Source organism: Plectropomus leopardus, chromosome 2 (assembly GCF_026936395.1).
Source record: "Plectropomus leopardus strain MGB_pleo_1.0 chromosome 2, ASM2693639v1, whole genome shotgun sequence".
Lineage (NCBI taxonomy): Eukaryota > Metazoa > Chordata > Actinopteri > Perciformes > Serranidae > Plectropomus > Plectropomus leopardus.
The window spans coordinates 27,876,288-27,896,063 of record NC_142177.1 but is presented as its reverse complement, the minus strand read 5'-3'; positions in this window follow the sequence as shown (position 1 = coordinate 27,896,063).

Genomic DNA, 19,776 nt, shown 5'->3' with positions numbered 1-19,776 from the left:
AATCTGATTTGACTCGCATGATTCTGAGCCTTGTTTTCTCCAGTTGTATCCCAGTCAAAGCCCAGGTTAAGGATACTGCTAGGGGAGTCTCGCGTCTCTTAGCTCATTTGCTGGACACGGGTAGAGACAGCCGGTCTTGTGGCTGTGTTGTCCTTGGCTCAGTCAGTCAGCAGGGGACACACAGGTCCTCTGCTACAGAAAGCCACACAGCAGTCGGTAGGGTTGCTGCGCAGCATTTCTGTCTCCTCGCTGACAGAGAAGACGGGGCTGTTTTGGTAGAAAGGACACACTGCGGGGCACAGACCTCAGCAGGAGAGGAAAAACCCACCTGATGGCGAATGAAGAGCTACAGCAGCAGTCCCCTGCTTATGTACATAGATGTCACGGATCATTCAGTCAGAACAAATATCTAGGCTTGTTCCTCAGGAAGTGGAAGAGGAAAAAAAATCTGCTTTTATTCCCCAGAGCTACTAGTTTTTCAGACATATTGAGCAAGCAACTCCCCTTCATCCACCCCCTCTGAATAAATCTATGGCAGGGAAGCAGGAGACAGTCGTCCTTTGATTTATTATTATTCCCTATGCGGAGAAAAATAACCTTAATTGATGGCTACTCTCACCCATTAATTTACTGTACCACACTTCCCATCATGACACAAATGATAACAGCAAACAGATCCTGGTAGAGTGATGTAGCCGGGCTGACTCACACTAAACATTTCTGCTGACTCACAGCCGCCCCTTGTTTTCTCCTTCCATTCAAACATACACTAGAGGAACTTGTCTCAGTTTACCTGGCTCGTGGGGCTTGGAGAAAATATTGAGTTAATGCACAAATATGTAGTTTTCTCTAATGGAAAGAGCAGAGAGATGTTTTTATCTGCGCAAACAAAACACCAGGGGGTGGAGATGTTTCTCTGGATGGATAGAATGCCTCTGGGTGTGCTGCAACTGCTGAGACAATCTGAAAATAATTTTACCAATAATTTCTGACGCATGGCCGTATGACACTCGACTTCGTCACACCAATACCTTAAAAACATCTGTATGAATTTTTGGAGAAACATAGTTGATTGCTGAGTCTTATTACAAGTCATCAAATACCATTTAGGTTGGTTGTTTGGTCCAACTGCAAACCCAAAGCGTCATCTTTCTCCAGAGTTACATACAGAACGTTTGAAGGGACAGTGTGTAGGATTTAGGGAGATTCAGTGGCATCTAGTGGTGAGGACTGGACATGGTTCACCGCTGAACCTTTTCTCAATTAAAATTCCTTTAGTGTACAGAGTTGCTGAGGTCTCTTCCTCTCCTAAACAAACGGACCAAGTGATTAAAACCAGTAAAACCACTGAATAAAGCAGGTTCAAATACACTGCTGACACTGTTTGGCATTTCGGAGATGGGTCGCTAGCCAAGCACCTGCAAATATGTGCTCAGCATTTTTCTCTGATAGCTTAAGAGCCAGACATTCAAGAGGTTTTTACCGGAAGCCCAATTATCCACAGAGTTCTCTTTTTCTCCAAAACAAACAGATCCGGTGATTTATACTAGTTAATACACTGAGTGAAGTAGTTACACATAAAAAAATAAATAAATTTGAAAAATCAGTGTTTTCCAGATGCTCGTCATGGAGGGCCTGCTGACTACAGTGGCAGATGCGAAAACGTGAATGGCCATATCTAGAGCTTGAGTTTGTTTTGTCTGTTCTAGGCGACTGTAGAAACATGGCAGTACAACATCTCCATATAAGAGGACCCGCTCCCTATGTAGATATATAAATGGCTTATTCTAATGTAACGAAAACACAAAGCAAAAACATACTTATTTTATTATATTCCATTTCTACCAATACATGCCCCTAAATCCTACACAATGGACCTTTAAATGCAAATTGAATTTCATCTGCCTGAATGGTGATGGTTGTGTGCCCAAGAGTGGCAGATAAAAGAGGTGATTGCCACCCTGGGGCCTCGGATCTCATTGAACATGCTGCGATGCTCATAGAGAATCCACTCTTTATTAGAGCTGATCAATAGGGCCAGCTAAGGGATCTGCCCAGTGAAAACACACAGATCAATGACCTCAAGCTCTGCTCATCCTCCAAACGTTGAGGAATGGCAGACAAGAGGCGGGTCTATGCCGCTCAGCGTCTCTCTCATTGGCCGTGGACTTTCTCCTGAAGAGATTGACCTGCCAATCTGTTATTGATCTGGGGAGTTGAGAGGACGGAGACGGGCCTCGCTGTTCTGTATCGGACTTTCTGGGGACTGCTCCCCCAGACAGAGGCCAAGTAGGTTGGAGTAAAATTAATCACTCCTTGTTTCCCCTGTCTCCAGGCCTCGGGGAAGTCACTAGTAAAAGGCGCACCCCACACATCCAGACACACGCACACACACTGGCCGCTTATCTTCCTTTTCCTCTACCTTATCCATCTTTCTCTCTCCCTAACCTCCTCCTGTGTCTCTTTCTGTGGCCTGTATGCTGATGTTTTGCTGCGCTGGACAGAAAAGTGGGGCTTCACACTCTGTAAAACCTAGTCTAGTCAGCATGCTGAATGCTAAGATTTTATATTTCTGATTAGAGAAGGACTGCGCGTCGCATTCACCGCAGATGATAGAGCCAGCTGCCCTTGAGAAAGAGTCCCAGCGCTCTCAGCAAACTTCAATGATCCTCTCAAGTGCTCTCCTGTAAAAACAGGAGCATGATATACTGTCACTCATTTACCACGCACATTCTTTGAGGGCATTTTTTTTTTTAACCACAGCAGCGAAGAGTCGGCGTGCTCTTGTCCTCTACAGGGATATATTGAAGAGATCGGCAGAGTGATTCCAGCAATCAAGGTTATCTTCCCTCTGTGTCCCTTTCAGCTTACTCCCTGCTCACCTCACAGCTTATCATCCCATTTAGTTTCATCCACTCACCAAAACAGAAAGATCCAATCTAAATAACACACAGACCTCCTTGTTTACATAAATATTTGTGTATCCCACATCCCTCATTATTTGCTTTGCTCTGTAATGTTGTTGTTACCTACATGACCTCGACGCTTTTGTAGTATTAACAATGAAAATATCTCATTCAGACCACAGTAGTGTTCCGCATACCTCCTTTACTGTAAAATACAAACATACCCAGCGATGTTAGGCCGCAAGGCACTCTGGGACTTTCATGCTCAAATGTCAGAGCATTTCATCCTGATTGATGATGACTCACCCCCCTCGTTCTTAGTCTGCATGAAAGAACAACAGCACCAATTAATGACCCAGCCTCCTCACGTGCAACAGTAAGAAAACAAATCAGTTATCTCAAATGTTACAGCACGCCACGCAAACTGAGTTATTCTGATTTTTTTTTTTAAGTAAAGATATTTATGATGAAAATATATACATTTAAGGCCACATTTTATCACCCCCGTCCATCCTAACCACATGGTAAAGTGGCTGCATGTGAAAACAGAGCAAGACTCAGCACTCATTGACATGCTCTACTAGAGGCCTAATGGCCCCTGGGTAATGGCCTCTTTGGTCTTCAGGAAATCCTCCCTCATGCATACATCAAAGCTGGGATTGAGAGGGATCGAGAGTGGAAAATAGAAGGGAGGAAAGAGACATCAGTGCCACACAGGGAGAGGAGAGAGGAGGTGAGGTTAACACACTAAAAGAAGCTCCTATAGGGAGTTAATTTTTTTTGTTTATGATTATAATAACAAGGTCAATCCAATATATCTTAGATTTAAGCTTCACATTAACGTGGCACATCAATGCTGTGTTTGCACTCCTCAAATAGGGCTGCGGATCAAACTGCAGTATGTTTTAGGTACTGAGTGAATGTCAGATTTGTAGTCTTGTTTACTTATTGTTCGGTCAGATATTTGCTGAAATTAATATAAAAACATTTAGAAAAATTGGTGTATATTTTTTCTGAGTATTATTTTTGTGTTGGTATGATTCACAGTTTACCCCTGCATATACAAAACTAAAATGATGTAAGAAATTAATGTGAAAATTTGAATAACTTTCATAATCAATTTAGTTGTCAGGTAAAATTGCTAAAATAATCTGCTTCCAACATTCAATGTGACAATTTTCAGCTTTTCTTTGTTATAAGACAGTAGACTGAATATCCTTGCATTTTGGTATGTTGGTCAAACAAAACAAGTATTGTTTGTTAGATGGGCATTTTATACTATTCTGACATATTAATGAGGAAATGATGAATTGTCTAATTAGAAAACAAATAATTATTTATTATTTTCATTGTCAAATTTTTCTCTCAACCTAGTATTGATCACTTGTTTGGTTTATAAAATGGCAGAAAATAGGGAAAATGTCAATCAGTCTAAGATGACATCCTTAAACGTCATATTTTGACCACAACTCAGATATATAGAGTTAACTGTCATAGTGGAGTTACGATATTAGAAAATATTCACATTTAAGAGGCTGAAATTTAGAGATTTTTAAACTTTTTTTCTCTTAAAAAAATCAATCAGATTAATCGATTATTTAATTTATAGGACCAATAATAAATTAGTGGCAGATTATTTTAAAAGTTGACAACTTTATCAATTAATCTATTAACTGTCTCCACTCTAGTCTTTCCTATAATATAAAGTTAGATCGCTCCTTCCTTAATCCACTCCTCCCTTTTCTTTCAGTCTGTGTTCAACTCTCCCCCCTCTCATTTTTTCCCTCTCACATTGCTGACACACAGCATCCCAGAGTTGTCAGCCAGCTGCTTTAACAGGAGACCTGTAGTCCATCGCCTCACAACACCCCCCGCCTCTCCACACTGTCCACGAGCCATCTGCTTAGTCTGCACATTGCAGATCTGTCAATGCTATCTAATTATAATTCACACATAAAAGTGTTCATTGTGACCCCTGGCTGTGTTTGCAAAAGTTTTGCCTTGCTCCATATGTTAGGTTCACAGAAGGCGCCTGTCTGTATGTAGCTATGTTTGCATCTATCTATCTGTGTGGTCTCTCTCCTGTGAGTAAATACAGCAGAGCGTTGCTCAGACACATTCAGAGAAAGCTGTGACCTCTACATGTCCTACACCATGCAGCAGAGCGTGTGAATTCTGCCCCTCGCAATGATTTTCAACTCATCTCGTAGTTCAAGCAAGACTCGGTAAGCCTCTTTTTCAAATGCTTTTGTACAGTAGCGACCACATTGCTTCAAACATGAGATCGAATAAAGTGATCTCAAATGGACTGAATTGGGGTTAAAAAAAAAAAAAGAGGCATCAGCAACTTCCAGCTGCTCCACAGTGGTATGCCAACATTAAATTGGCCTTCAATGCGCGTGCAGTGAGTGAAGTATTAGGTGTCTGCATATAGAGCATATTAAACAGTGCCAGTGTTAAAGAGGCAAAACTAACAGGCCTGTGGCGCCTTTAGTGGCTTGATAAGGCGAGCGGGTGGTCCTGTCTGAACGTGGTCTACTCCTCTTCTCTTGTCACTGTGGAGTGAGAAGTGCATAGTCGCTTGCCCGCCCTGCCGTCACATTAAAGCGCATCTTAATTGGCATTAAAACTGGTGATAAGGGCTTAATGAAGGAATTAATAGATAACACACATTCTGGAGCTTATTCTCCACAGTCACACTCTGACAGACACATAAACACACACAGCTGTACTCAAACTGGCAGATTTTACAACCACAGACAGGGTGAGTAAGAATTCATGGGGAAATAGGTGGCCTGCAGCGAGAGGCAGGACCGAGAGTGAAAGCCTCTAATACATCACATCACCCTGCATGACAACAGCTAACCTTCGCAGGCTGTGCAGCTAAAGCATTCAGCGTGCATGGGATTGTATACACCGCCATTACTCTGAGCTGCTAAATGGGGTTTTAATCTGGTGGTGATTGCCTTTTAAGGTAAACACTGCATTAAACAGAGGAGCTTAACTTTTATGTATAGAGTATTTACTGTATATCACTGAGATTACTGTTGGCTTATTTATTTATTAATAGTTTATCTTTAAGAGGGCAAATACACATAATGGATGAATGCCACATCCAACAGCATTTATAGTATGGCCGCAACTAACAATATTTTCATAGTTGATCAATATGCCGGTTGCTTTTGCAACTAATAAATGTGTTTGAGTTATAAAATGTCAGAAAATGGTGATAAAAGTCGATCAGTGTTTTCCAAAGCCAAAATGACGTCCCAAATTGTCTCGTTTTGTCCATAATCTAAAGATATTCAGTTTGCTGTCATAGAGGAGTAAAGAAACCAGAAAGTATTCACATTTAAGAGGATGAAATCAGACAACTTTAACTTTTTTCTCATTAGAAATTACTCACACCGATTAATATATTAGCAACTTAGTTGGCAATTGTTTGAATAGCTGACATATAATATATTCAATTAAATTGTTGCAGCTCTATAAATGTTATAGTCTGAGCTAGTCTGCAACACCTGCCCCTAGATGGACCAGATACAACTGACCCAAACAACAACACAGTAAAAGAGAGCCAGAAGAGTCAATTAATCATTTGATATTTTTGATCAGCAGAAAAGTGATCAGCAACTATTTAGAGAATCAATAAATCAACTGAGAAATTTCTCAGAGTTACTAGTTCCAGCTTCTCAATTGTGAAGCTAAAAACAAACTATTTTAAGACAGCATTGTGATGGGCAATTTTCACTGTTTTCTGACATTTAAGTAATCGATGTTCATATCAAATGTTGTGTATTTTAAATCATCAGTGACAACAATCATCATCTGCAGCCCAAACGTGTTTAAAACGATCTCTTTCACGATCCATTTGGTTCAACTTGTGATCACTGATCTTCCTCGTCAGTGTCCCTGTTTAGCATTTATTTTAGGCTTTGACATCGTTCAGTTTGTAGCATATTAATCTGGAGCAGGATTAATGGATGTCTATCAGGGACAGAAGAGCGCCAGCACAAGCAAACAAACAAAACCGCGACATATTATTGTCTTAAACATAATTTCGACTAATGTGTTGGTAAACAATGTACTAGCTACTTACACTTTCAGCAGACACGTAAGATTGTTTCTGGCCTCCAGAGGAATGAAACTTTGATCTACATCCATTAACTACTGTCAGCTGAGTAATAAGTCGGTTATTTAATCACTACGCAGTCATTTCATTCATGTTTAAATCAAAAACACGGATTTTTTCGAGCTTATTTTTGAGTTGCGTTAGCTTCCTTGACGTTGCTGACGTTCAGGTGACGTTGAAGTCGACTTGCTGACGCAGATGACGCTCACCTGTTTCAATAGTTCCGGCTGGTTCAGGGCTCGTCCAATCAGAATCCACGTTGATCACGTTCCAAACCTTACGTTCATGCCGGTGTTACACTAAATTCTGTTACATCCGAAGATGATTAGTCTGACTAGTTAACATAAATAAGACCAAAGTGGCGACTTAATAATTTGTGCTCTACAGACAGAGAATAGAAATATGATTTTAAAGACTCTGCATTGGCTCCCAGTGTGTTTCAGGATTGACTTTAAGATCATGTTATTAGTTTTTAAAGCTTTTGATGGTCTTCGCTGTGGTTATTTATCAGATTTGCTTTTGTCTTATGAGCCGTCTTGTACCACCAGTCCCATAAGTTAGAACCAAAAGTCACTGTGAGGCATCTTTTTATTACTATGGGCCACGGTTTTGGAACATTTTAGTCTGTTTAAGCGTTTTACTGGATGGTATATTATTTTATTTTATTATCTTTAACATTTGTATCTATTACTGTTTGTTTTGTTATTATGTTATCAATTACTTACATTATTTTATTTAATTAATAAAATTATCAATTTATTTATTTATTTATTTTACTTTTAATTAACATTATATTTATTTACTTTTATCTTTTATCTATAGGTTTTTATCCCGCCTCTGGTGTTTCCTCACTCTTGGTAGCTCGTTTTATTGTATGAAGCACTCTGTGTTACAGGTTTGCTTGTATGAAAAGTGCTATACAAATAGTGTGACTGATTAATGAAAATAGAATTTCTATTATTTATATATTTATTCAATGGCAAGGCAAGGCAGCTTTATTTGTATTGCACATTTCATACAACAGGGCAACTCAAAGTGCTTTACAAATCAATAAAATATAAAAACTTAATAAAGGATACAGATTTACAATAAAAGAGTAAAGAGATCAAATATAAAAGGTAAAATTAATTACTAAAAGATTTTAAAAATTGTAAAATAAAAATCACCATTTAAAGCAGCAACAATGCAGACAAGAGGTGGAAAGATAAAAAGATAATCTTTTTAAAATCAAGTTTAAAATAAGTCTTAAATCATTAGTGGAGAGGAAGTGTAAAAATAAATAAATATTACTAATTAAGTAGACCAAAGCAAAGTATTTAATGTGTGGAAAAAGTCTACCTATATATCCTTACTTTACTGATGTTATACTTGAAACTATGGTGAATCATTCACCCTCACATTTGTGTCCAAGGTCATTTTTTCAAACTGCATTTAAAACATCCATAACCCTATGTTCTTTTGCTATTTGAACTGTCAGGCTCTGATAGTGTTTATTAAGAGATAATGGACCCTGGGAACACAGGCCCCAACATAGGGATGACCCCTATTTTTGGTAACACCTATCATAACAAAGTACCATAGCCTATCATAAAAGGCAGAAGAGCTGAAATTTCTCTTTGGGTCAGATGGGTCACAGAATTGTGTTTGACACTAGTTACAGGCCAACAAATTACAATAATAGCAATATTTTTTATTAATGATGTGCATATCTATCTGTTAGTGGTGTGCTTTTAATAACATTTAGCTTGAGATAAAATCACCAGTAAAGCATATGCTTCACAGATGGCGCTGGCAGCAGAGATGAGCCATGGACAGAGCTGTGTCCAAAATTTACAGTACAGTAAAAATAATGGCCAAAGATGCTGAAGTTTACCTGGTAGGAACTTGTAGGCTTCTAAAAATAAGAAATGATCTGATGCTGTCAGAATTAAAACTGATGACATGTATAATACAGATAGCCAAGGACAAATATTTAACATCAGTAAATGTATCATCCTAAGCCTACATACATACATACATGCATTTGCAGTAAAAGTCTACACTGTCACCATGTATCAAACACTGATCAATAGTACAGCAAAGCTGAACAGCAAATGAACAAGTAAGGTAAATGTTACACCTTTTTGTAAAGTTGTATGATATCATGTCATGTACGGTGGTAAAACTGAAAATATAATCCATTATCTACCACTTGTGAATTGACCAGGGCTTCTGTAATTATCAATTACTGGGTGGACCCACTTTAAAATTAATCTATCGACCGTTTAGTCCATAAAATAATAGAAATTCTTTAAGAAAAATGCCATTTTAGTTTCCTAAAGTGATATCTTTATATTTCTTGTTTAATCTGAGCAATAGTCTAAAACCCAAATTTACAACAACATTTTGAAGTTGGAACCATTGAATGTTTTACAGATTGAGTTGATAAATGATGACTTATTGATTATCAAGTTCAATTAATTTTCTGTCAGTCACTTCACTGACACCACGGTGTTGTTGGAGCACAGTCTTTTATCTCAGAGACTCCTTGAACAAAATTGTATTCATGCATCCATTAATCACCAGCCAGCTTCCTGAAAGTATCAACCTAGAGGTGGCTCATGCTTGTGTGATTTTTACTGTACTGCCTGCTCTAAAAGTGCAAGCTGTATTTTTCTTCATGCACGGTTCTCCATGGTCCAAAGGGCACTTATTCCCCACAGCACAGTGAAAATACAAAACACCACACACAGAAAAACTAACCAACCAGGTGAGACAGAGAACTAGGCTTTTAATGGGGATGCTTCCTCTGAGCACCTGATGAAGACAGCAGTGTCTTCCCCTTATTACAGCTAATGGTTTGTTTATTTATCTTGGCCTTAGAGACGTACAAAAATCATTATAGTTATCAGTATTATTATTGCATCACTTCCAGCATGTAGAGATAAGCAGCATTATATCTGTGCAGCCCAAATTCTCTATAAAACACAATGAAAATTAGGGTGTGAACACATATTTGCACAAATAATTGTTGTTTTTGTTCAGGCGTATACATGTTTATCTGTTTGTGTGTTTGTGTGCGTGTGTGTGTGTGTGTGTGTGTGTGTGTGTGTGTGTGTCTGTGTTTTCTCTCTCTCCTCCCAAGCCGCAGGTTTGGGCTATTTTCCCAGAAATGTGTTAGACAGACAGAGGGAGGCAGATGCTTTCCTGTCCTCCCAGAGGAGACTGCAACACATGTGGAGAGTGGCTAGGCTGGTCATATTAAACACACCATGTGCACTCTGCATGTGACTGTGTGTGTGCGCGCTGGGAGTGTGGCCTAAAAACAAGCACAGAGTGAGACATCTAGTGGCGAATGGACAGAACTTCAACAATAATGATAGAAATCAGTGTTGCAAACTGTGACTTATTGTGTTTTTAAACATTGAAAACAAAACTTTATTTAATCTGTGATCTGCCAGATATAATTTTTATGGGGGAAAAAGTGAATTTATCATTTGTTCTACTAGCTTGTGTGTGTTTGCTGTTACAGTACGCTTGTGTGTGTGCATATCTGTGTGTTTGTCAGATTGTGGATATTGCTGCAGTATGATACCATCTTTCCTGCTGTCATCACAATAGATCTTGCAGTTGATGGTGATGTATCATCTGTCAAACTATCAGTGCCGGGACATGGTCCGCTGGTCCCATGAGGCTTCAGACATGATTCACCGCAGTTTTTATGGCGGGTGTCTTCTTTCACCTCTGGAGTTGCCTCTGGACTGCTGGGCTGTGTGCCTTCGCCGGCCTCTACGGGATGTTGTATTAACCTTGCACCACTAAGCGCTGATTATTTGTACAGGGGATATTCAGGGTCTATGAGCAGCATGGTAAAGCTTATCTCAATTAATCTAATGGCTCAGTAATCAAGACATCTGCACACAAGTAAACAGGCCTCGGCAATCCCTCCATGGTTATTAGTGGAAATCATCAGGCTTTTACAGTTTGGATCAACGTCAGAGTCTGCTTCACTTGCTAAACACTGCAAAGTCCAACATTAATCACATACTTTGTAAACCATTAGTGTGAAAAGTCACAAGTTGTCAGCTGGTATCGGATGCGGCAGAAATCACTTAGTAATACATTTTCTGTGAACTGAAAATTGACATCAAGCAAACTGGGGACATTGTAAAGTCGCTCTGAAGGCGAACTTCACAGATTTTGCACATAAAAATATGTTTACAGGTCTTGAGGTGCACTATTGCATATATTAAACTAGATATGCGTGCGGTTATATGCCTCCGTACAGTCAACTTGCGGTAATAGTTTACATCCATGTCTGTGAAAACATGGATGCTTCACACACAGAAGATCTACACTATCAGCACAGTTTCAAGGCTGTTCTTGAGTTATGGCCAAAAGCATGTTGTATGAGGTCACTGTGACTTTGACCTTTGACCTTTGACCACCAGATTCTATACAGTTCTTTCTTGAGTCCAAGTGGACATTTGTGCCAAATTTGAGGAAAGTCCCTCGAGGCCAACTTCAAATATTGCATTCACGAAAATGAGACAGCTGCAAGGTCATAGTGACTTTGACTTTTGACAACTGAATTCTAAACAGCTCATTGTTGGGTCCAAGTGAATATTTGTGTCAAACTTCAAAAAATTCCCTCAAGGTGTTCTTGAGACATCATGTTCACAAAAATGAGACAGACAAGGCCACAGTGACCTTGAACTTTGACCTATGACCACCAACATCTAATCAGTTCATCTTTGAGTCCAAGTGGACGTCCTTCAAGGTGTTCTTGAAACATCGCATTCACAAGAATGGGCCAGACTTACATACGGACAGACAACCCAAACACATAATGTCTCTGGCCGTGGGTTTTGCCAGCGGAGGCATAAAAAGGTTGTAGATATCCTTCTGTGGCTCAAGAGGATGTTGCATCATGTGTGATGCCACCGGTGATGTCCCTTGGTTGGGTTTTAAGATGAAGAAGAAAAATGTGTAGACATGAAGTATATCATATCTCTGGTTGAAGCTGAAGACTCAATTGCAACCAGCAGTCCCAGATCGTCAAAAGCCATTGCTATTTCATGCATCTCAGCATTTCATAACCCTTTAGTGTCTCTTTGTGAAACATGGCTGGCATATTTTGTAATGCATCCATGGTTTAGGGTGGTGACAAAGCGACTGTTGTTGATGCCCTGGGAATGAGAGCAAGCTGGTACAACAAAACTTAATCTTTGAACTGTTGGAAGTTGAGTTGCTTCATGGGTAATATAGGCCAGGTTTTGCCAAAGTAGAATCAAGGAATGTGACTTGGTGTTTTGGTGCAAAACAATTAACATAAAGGATTGAATGAAAACAATTAATTTAAATAGAACAGGACATAAGATAAAAAATTATAGAAGCAACTTAAATAGATGAAATGACAAAATAGAGTATAAAGGACACAAAATGTATGTACAAAAGGTGCAATGGAGGGATTGTGCAATTTTTCAGAAGTATAGTTACAGTGCAAATATCTTAAGTCTAAATAATTAAGTTGACCAAGTAGAAGAATGTGGAAAAAACTGACATAAAAATAAAGATGATATCAGAGATTCTGCTGCATCAGGCTTGTTCCCATCCATCATGAGTCTGACAGTTTTATAAGGGAATGTTAAATCAGTGGAAACTGCAATTAATTAGTTTTATTTTACCACCAAAGCTGAAGCTCAACATGTTTTCAACACCTGCCCCTGTGCACACATGCTTGGGCACCAAGGTTACAACAGAGATAAACAGGTTTTATGATGCATGCTCTGCCTGTTTGTGCCTCTTCATGAATCTCCAGCCTCTTTGTTACTACTAAGCTGGGAGGCGGGACCTGCCAGTGGAGAAGCAGACAGGAGATTAAGACCTGAATCAAAAAGCAGATTAATGTGCTTGTGTATGTTTGTGTGCATGCGGGTGGATGGGTTGGTGGGGTGTATATGTTTTTGTATGTGCATGTGCATGTGCTCTTAACCCCCATAGATATCTAATTGAACAAATATGTCAATAATAACATGCACTTTGCTAACTCAATGAGTGATTAAATACAGGTGACCACTTAACACACATCACACAGTCTCCCAAAATGTCACTTTAGAGCTTTGTAAGTAGATGCAGAATAATCCCCAGGTCCTGGCAGGCTGTGATCCTGCAGATAGTTTCAAACACTGCAACAATGATGTGAAAGGTGATTGTTGAGGGCACTGACATGTCATCCCTGAGTGTGAGTCTCCTGGGTGCTTCAATCCTCCCTTCACACTCAGAATTTGTGTGCCGCCACCATCGTATCGCAGAACGGCCTCTGTAATCATCCCCAAGTGATCAGCAGAGATAACATCAAGGAACGCTCGCTCTGCAGGACAGCGCTAACAACAAGTTTGCCACTGAAATTGGGTGATAGAGCATAAACAAAGGCACACCTTGAATTCAAATCCCCCCTCGGATGTTGTGATAATTCAGTTCAAGTCCATTGAAGAAGAATAATGATTGTGGAAGAGTGCTTATCAAAAAGTCCTGTGTCTGGGCCACTTGAAGCATGTCCTGGGCTACAATGAACGCAGAAACTCCAGCCTCACAAGAGTCCTCTGCCCTGAAAATCACTGTGCACGTAAATGCAGTAATATAAGACTGCCTGTAAAGTTTGTTCTTTAAGATAAATTCTTTTTTTTTTCTTTTACAAATGGTCTTATTTCTAGGTTGTGTTTAAGTTGTCTGTTTTATTTCTTAGTGATTGTAACAACAATATAACTGATAAAGCCATCGCTGAGATCTCAACGGTTAAACTAAACTAAAGCTTTATCTAAATCTTATTTGGAAGTTAAACCAGAGGTCAGCGCACCTAAAACACCAGTAATAATCCCTCATTGCAGAGGAATAAATGGGTGGGGCTGCTTTTAACAACAGCAAAACTCTAACAAAACATCTGTTTACAAACTCTCACCCAACTTGTGCAGTGTAATAAATGTCGCAGTTATCCAGTTGTTTGCTCAGTACTTCCCAAACACATACTTTAACACACTTCTGCATAAACAGTCTGATGCAAAAACAAAAGGTGCACATGGGCCCAGTGCCACAAGGTGTCTAAGGAGGCTTAGCCCACTCAGTTTTATTTTTTGCCCCCTCTGTTCAAGCTTTCTTTATGTAATTATAGAAAAATAGCAAAAACAAAATAATAATTGGCCAAAATACATGTGACAGTTGTTTATTGTTTTGGAACCACAGACAGTACTGCTTGTTGCATTTAGGGACAGCAGAGCTTGTGTAGGTGTGGTGCTGTCCGTAGTCCTGAAACAGAGCAGTTGAGATTAATAAACAGAACAGGTCACTTAGTCTGGTTGATCTGACAGAGACTTGTTCATAAATTCAAAATATATTTATCGCTCTGCTAGTGCTTGGTTTTTTGTGAGTGCTTTCTTGCAGCTCTGTCGAGTTGTATGAAAGTTTGTAAAAGATGTTTTGATATAGTTTTACTGTTGTTAAATGCGTTCCCCTTCATTTTGTCAAGAATTTTCTTGACAAAGTCATATGGGAAAATGACTGGAATATTATGTTTCTTGTCTCCTTTGACTTCTTTTTAGCAGCATTACTGGTTTCAGAGATCACAGCAAATAATTAGGTGAGTAAAATGTTGTCGTTACCAATATGCATGGTGGACATTACTTAGACAATAAGTGGTTGTTTGAAAGTGGAACTTCACTTTCCCTGCACTTATTTATTTCTGTGGTTCCAGAAAGTTAGGCAACTCAAAAGAGACAGATTAATTTAAATAATGCGTCAAACTCGAAGGCCAAGATATTTTCACTTTGAGAGTCTAGTTTAAAACAAACTCCAAAAACACTGAACTCTTTCCCCCCATAATTCACCCTATTCAATTATCTCATAATTTATCACTCTACGGTTGTTTTAAAAAAATATTGTAAAAGAAAGAGAAGGCTTTCTCCCAAGTAACAAAAGACATTTTACAATTGATTTCTGAGGTTGAGTATTACTCCACATGACAAGTAAACTAAACTTCTGAAACTTGTGAAATTAGTGAAGTGTCCCTTTAACAGAGTGGAACTGAATAGAATAAATATTTAAACCAAATGTACAGTTTTGCTTCTACAAAACAAAACTGTAAAGTTGTAACAGGGAGCAGTAAATGTGATTTTTTTATGTTTATGTGATACAGTGAGTATCCTTCACTGTGTCAAATAACATAAAGAGAGAATAATTAACCCAGTGCTCAGCAGGTGCAGCAGGAGGGAATTCTTCTTTTAGTGCAAATAAACACCAGACCTGAGAGCTAAGGTTAGGACTCATTAATCCACCCTCAAGCTCTCACATGAGTAGACACTGCTGTCAGGTCCGCTCCTAAATGTGAGGCTTTCCATCTGTGTTTCTGAGCTTGTGTTTTTGCTACAGTAAGTAAGCGTGATTTTATTCATCGACTGTAGATCACTGTGAATAACGGGGAATATCTGTCCTGCTGTCAAATCTGGCAGACTGATGAACAGGATGTGGACTCAGACTGGTGCTGACTGTGCCGAAGATAAAGGGAGAAAACAGCAGGATTTATAGCAGGATGAGGAATTAGAAATTAACCAGCCTGTTTTGAAATGCTGTGTCATTTTTAGAGGAGATGGGGGCATTGATTTCAGGTTGGAAAATAGGAGACAGGGAGTGAATTGATCATCAGAAAAATCTTACACGGAAAGAAGGTCAACGGTTTAAATTTCCAAAAATCATGTTAAATATATTGAAACAGAAATGTCTATATCTGCATGCGCATGTGTATTTACAAATATGTCCCTGCCTGGAAAACAAGCTAAAATGAAGAGACACTCATATGTTTTCCATCTGCTTTGTCCTTGACTCGTCCCAGGAAGAGAGAAGAGATTTTACCCTATTTGTTACTCTAGAGACAGCAACTGGCTGTGACTATAGCAGAATTTAAAACAGTAAATAAGGAGGTAATGGGCTTTGAGCCTACTGTCATCTCCAGTCTAGCTCTGGCTATCACCCAGGATATTAGCAGATAAATCTGAATGGCTTCCATCTGAGGCAGTGCACAATGGTTATTGATCAGACAACTCCGAGCAGAGTGGGGGGAGAGGAGCAGAGTTTATTAATTAGGGATTGACAGCCAATTCCCTCTTCTTATTCACAGACGGACAGCTCGGGAATCCTGATGAGCTGTGCCCTCTATGCATTTGTCAAAGCCCCTAGCTCCACGCCGCCTGCAAACACAATAACACCGCACCGCTACAAGAATACACAGAGAGAATTGGGACGATGACCCTGCTCAGCGCTCCTACGCTGTAAACCTGGGCACAATGAGAGATCAGCTGGCTATTCAGGTGTAAAACGACCAACCAGCCCCCTGCTCAGATCTTCATTTTCTTAGCCTTTAGTGCTGGATGACCTGAATGCTGGTGTGAAGTTATCACCTTCAGTTCAGTGAATTTACTCGTAGACCACTAACATAAAGGTTACAAATGGAATATCATATAATGAGTATATTCTCTTTAGTGTATTATCACACATTCAGTTGTTAATATCGCTGTAGGGAGCGGGCCCTCGTCCACAGAGTCTGTCATGTTTCTACATTAGCCCAAAATAGACAAACCAAAAACTGGCTTCAGATAGAGCTATTTGTGTTTTTGCATGTTCATGTCACCCACTGTTGTGAGAAGCCCATCTGTGATGATCAGCATTGGAAAAACACTGATTTGTATCATAAAACTGCCTCATTCAGTATTTTTACTGGCTTTAATCACAGGATCTGATTCTTTTGGAGAGGAGGAGACTTCTAGGGATAAAGTCGTGGTGAAAACCTCCTGAATGTCTGGATCAAAATAAAGGGAGAGTCCACATAAAGTTATCAGAGAAACAAAAAGGTGAGCATGCAATAGTATGTGGTGAGCAAGTTGCTCATCTCTAACATGTCAAACAGCATCAGAGAAACAATAATTTTTTTTTTTAACTTAGGAACTACTTTATTCAGTGTTTTTAGTGGTTTTAATAACCGGGTTTGTTTTTGTTTGTTTGTTTGTTGTTGGTTTTTTTTTGGAGAAGGAGAGACCTTTGCAGATAATTCAGCTCCTGGTAAAGACCTCCTGAACAATAAGGAATATTAAGCAGGAGAAGTTTCCATTGATTGCAATCTGCAATCCTCAGGCTAGATGTCACTAAATCCTCCTCAGTTTTACACACGGAAGCTTTAAAGCAGGCATGTCAAACTGGTCCACAGGGGGGCCGGTGTGGCTGCAGGTTTTGTTTCCAACCAAGTAGCAGCACACCAGACTTGACTCATTTAATCAACTGATCTCCGTCTTCAGACAGTTGATTGGTCAAACTGTGTGCTCTTGGTTGGTTGGCACAAAAACCTGCAGCCACACCGGCCCCCCTGTGGACCGGTTTGACATGCCTGCTTTAAAGGAACCACAAATAGATTTTATATTTTTGGAGCTGGATCGTTCATAAGTAGTGCTATTTGAATATATGTACTGTTCAGTTATGCATTACAACACATTCTTTGAGTGCAGAGCAGCCAGACACAGTGAAAGTGAAACTTCATTGTTAGTTGCGCCAGGTCTAAAAGTTTGCTTTTACTCGCCTCTGTCAGCAGCTGACAGACTGCTCAAACTGAAGCTGAGAAAAAAAGGAGGTCATGAAGAGCTCCGCCCGCTCAGCATTCACAGACCCGCAGGGATGTGGTGTGTCAGGGCCTGTAATTTCAGACGTACCGGAAGCCAGATTATCTGCTGAGGTTTTTTCCTCTTTAAAACAAACGGACCTGGAAATTTAAACTGACAAAACTGAATTAAGCAGTTTTGTATTTAAAAACAATAGTGTATTTCTGACGGTGAATGGCTCATCTCAGACAGGCTGCTAACTATGGTGGCCGGTTTGAAAATGTAAAACTATGCAAATCAGAGTGGTTATCAAGCCAACTGTTTGATTTGTCCATTTTAGGCTACTGTAGAAAAATGGCACTCTGCTTCTTATGTAGATATAAACAGATGGGTCTAAGGAAATAAAAACTTGTCAATTCTTATTTACAGGTGATTAAACACTTAACAAAACATACTTATTATATTATATTCAATTTCTTCCAATATGTCTCCCTAAATCCTATACTGGACCTTTCGGTGAAGCGAAATTATACTTTGCATTTTTCCATGTTAGTCCACCTTTCTCTCTGTTCTCAGTGGTTCTCTTCTCTCTGTTCTGATGGCTATATGAATGTCTTAATGGCTGTTCCCCAGCATCTCTGCTTCTCCTCCCTAAACTTGACTCTAATAGGATACAGGGCTTTTCCACTGATTGGGTTGCTAGAGAATAAAATTGGCTCTTAACTGTACCTCAGTGCTGAGCAGCACCCTAATCCAGCCACCCCGGGCTGCCAGGCTCCGTTGTTCTCCCTCAGCTCTCCCGTATGCTCCGATACGGATCTGATCCCCTGCACAATTTCATGCCTGCTTTGCCCTGTTCTCCTGCAGCAAAGCATCAATTACCCTCATAAAACAAATTCTGCCCCCTTCAGAAGCCTCAGCCAAACGTGCCCCCCACCTCCTCCACGCCTCCACACTCTCATATCTCCATGGCGGCGAAATGGCTACAAGTCTGTTTAAACTTTGGGCTATTTGTGCAAATCTTCAGCACTTTTTAAACATATGTGCGCATCACAACAGTAAATGCTTAAGATTAAAAAGAAGCCAACAACTTAAGGTAATACCTACTCAAGTAAATCTGATGCACACAAAAACATATTTACACAAACACCCTCAAGGTGAGGAGAGTTTTTTTCTCCCACAAATATAAGAGGGAAGCATTAAGTTTCAATTCTGGGCTTGGAAACCAGACTGTGCAGCGGGGCGACTCACTTACTCCCTGACCCTTGACTTCCATCTCTGCCAGGCTAATCCCAGGTTAATGACTGGGCCAAAGAACATCAGGAGGGGACATAACAGTCATCTTAAACACACAGCCACACACACACACACACACACACACACAGTCCATTAAAATGATACAAAATAGTTTTCAGTACCTGATCTACAGAGCTGGGAGAATTGCACAGATCCTTTACTTCAGAAAAACTTCTATGAAAGCAAAGTAAAAAACAATCTTTTACGGATATTTACAATCCTATGAAGTATAATTTGTAACATTTAAGTGATAAATGTATAAAAATTACTAGACCTATGTTATATTTTGTTGTGTTGTGTATTTACTAGGGTTGGCACAATATCACATTTTCACGACATGATTATCGTGACATAAAGAGTTCCCGATTACAATATTATTGTAATATATATTCAAAAATAATATGCTATCAGTATAATTAATCTCTAACACTAACTGTTTATTGCGCTTTCATTTAGCAAATGAATTACACTCCAAATACAAGTGTAGGGAGATGGACTGTCGGTAACCATAACTGTACAAAACTGTCCAATTGCCTCACTTGATGAATACTGAAAAAGCAACCAGATGGTATTTGGGGACAGAGACAAAGCAAGAACATAAATAAACAAAATAGTTTAAGTGCTGAAATATTTCAACAAAAGCATTGTATGTGTATTATTAACATATTATCAATATTTAATTTTCAGATATCACAGTTATCATCAATACCGGTATATCGCAACCAACACATATCGACACCCTATCCGAAATATTTCCAATAATGTTCAAACCCCAGAATAAACTGTATGGTATTTATGGTAATGAAAATGAAAATGTGTTTTATTT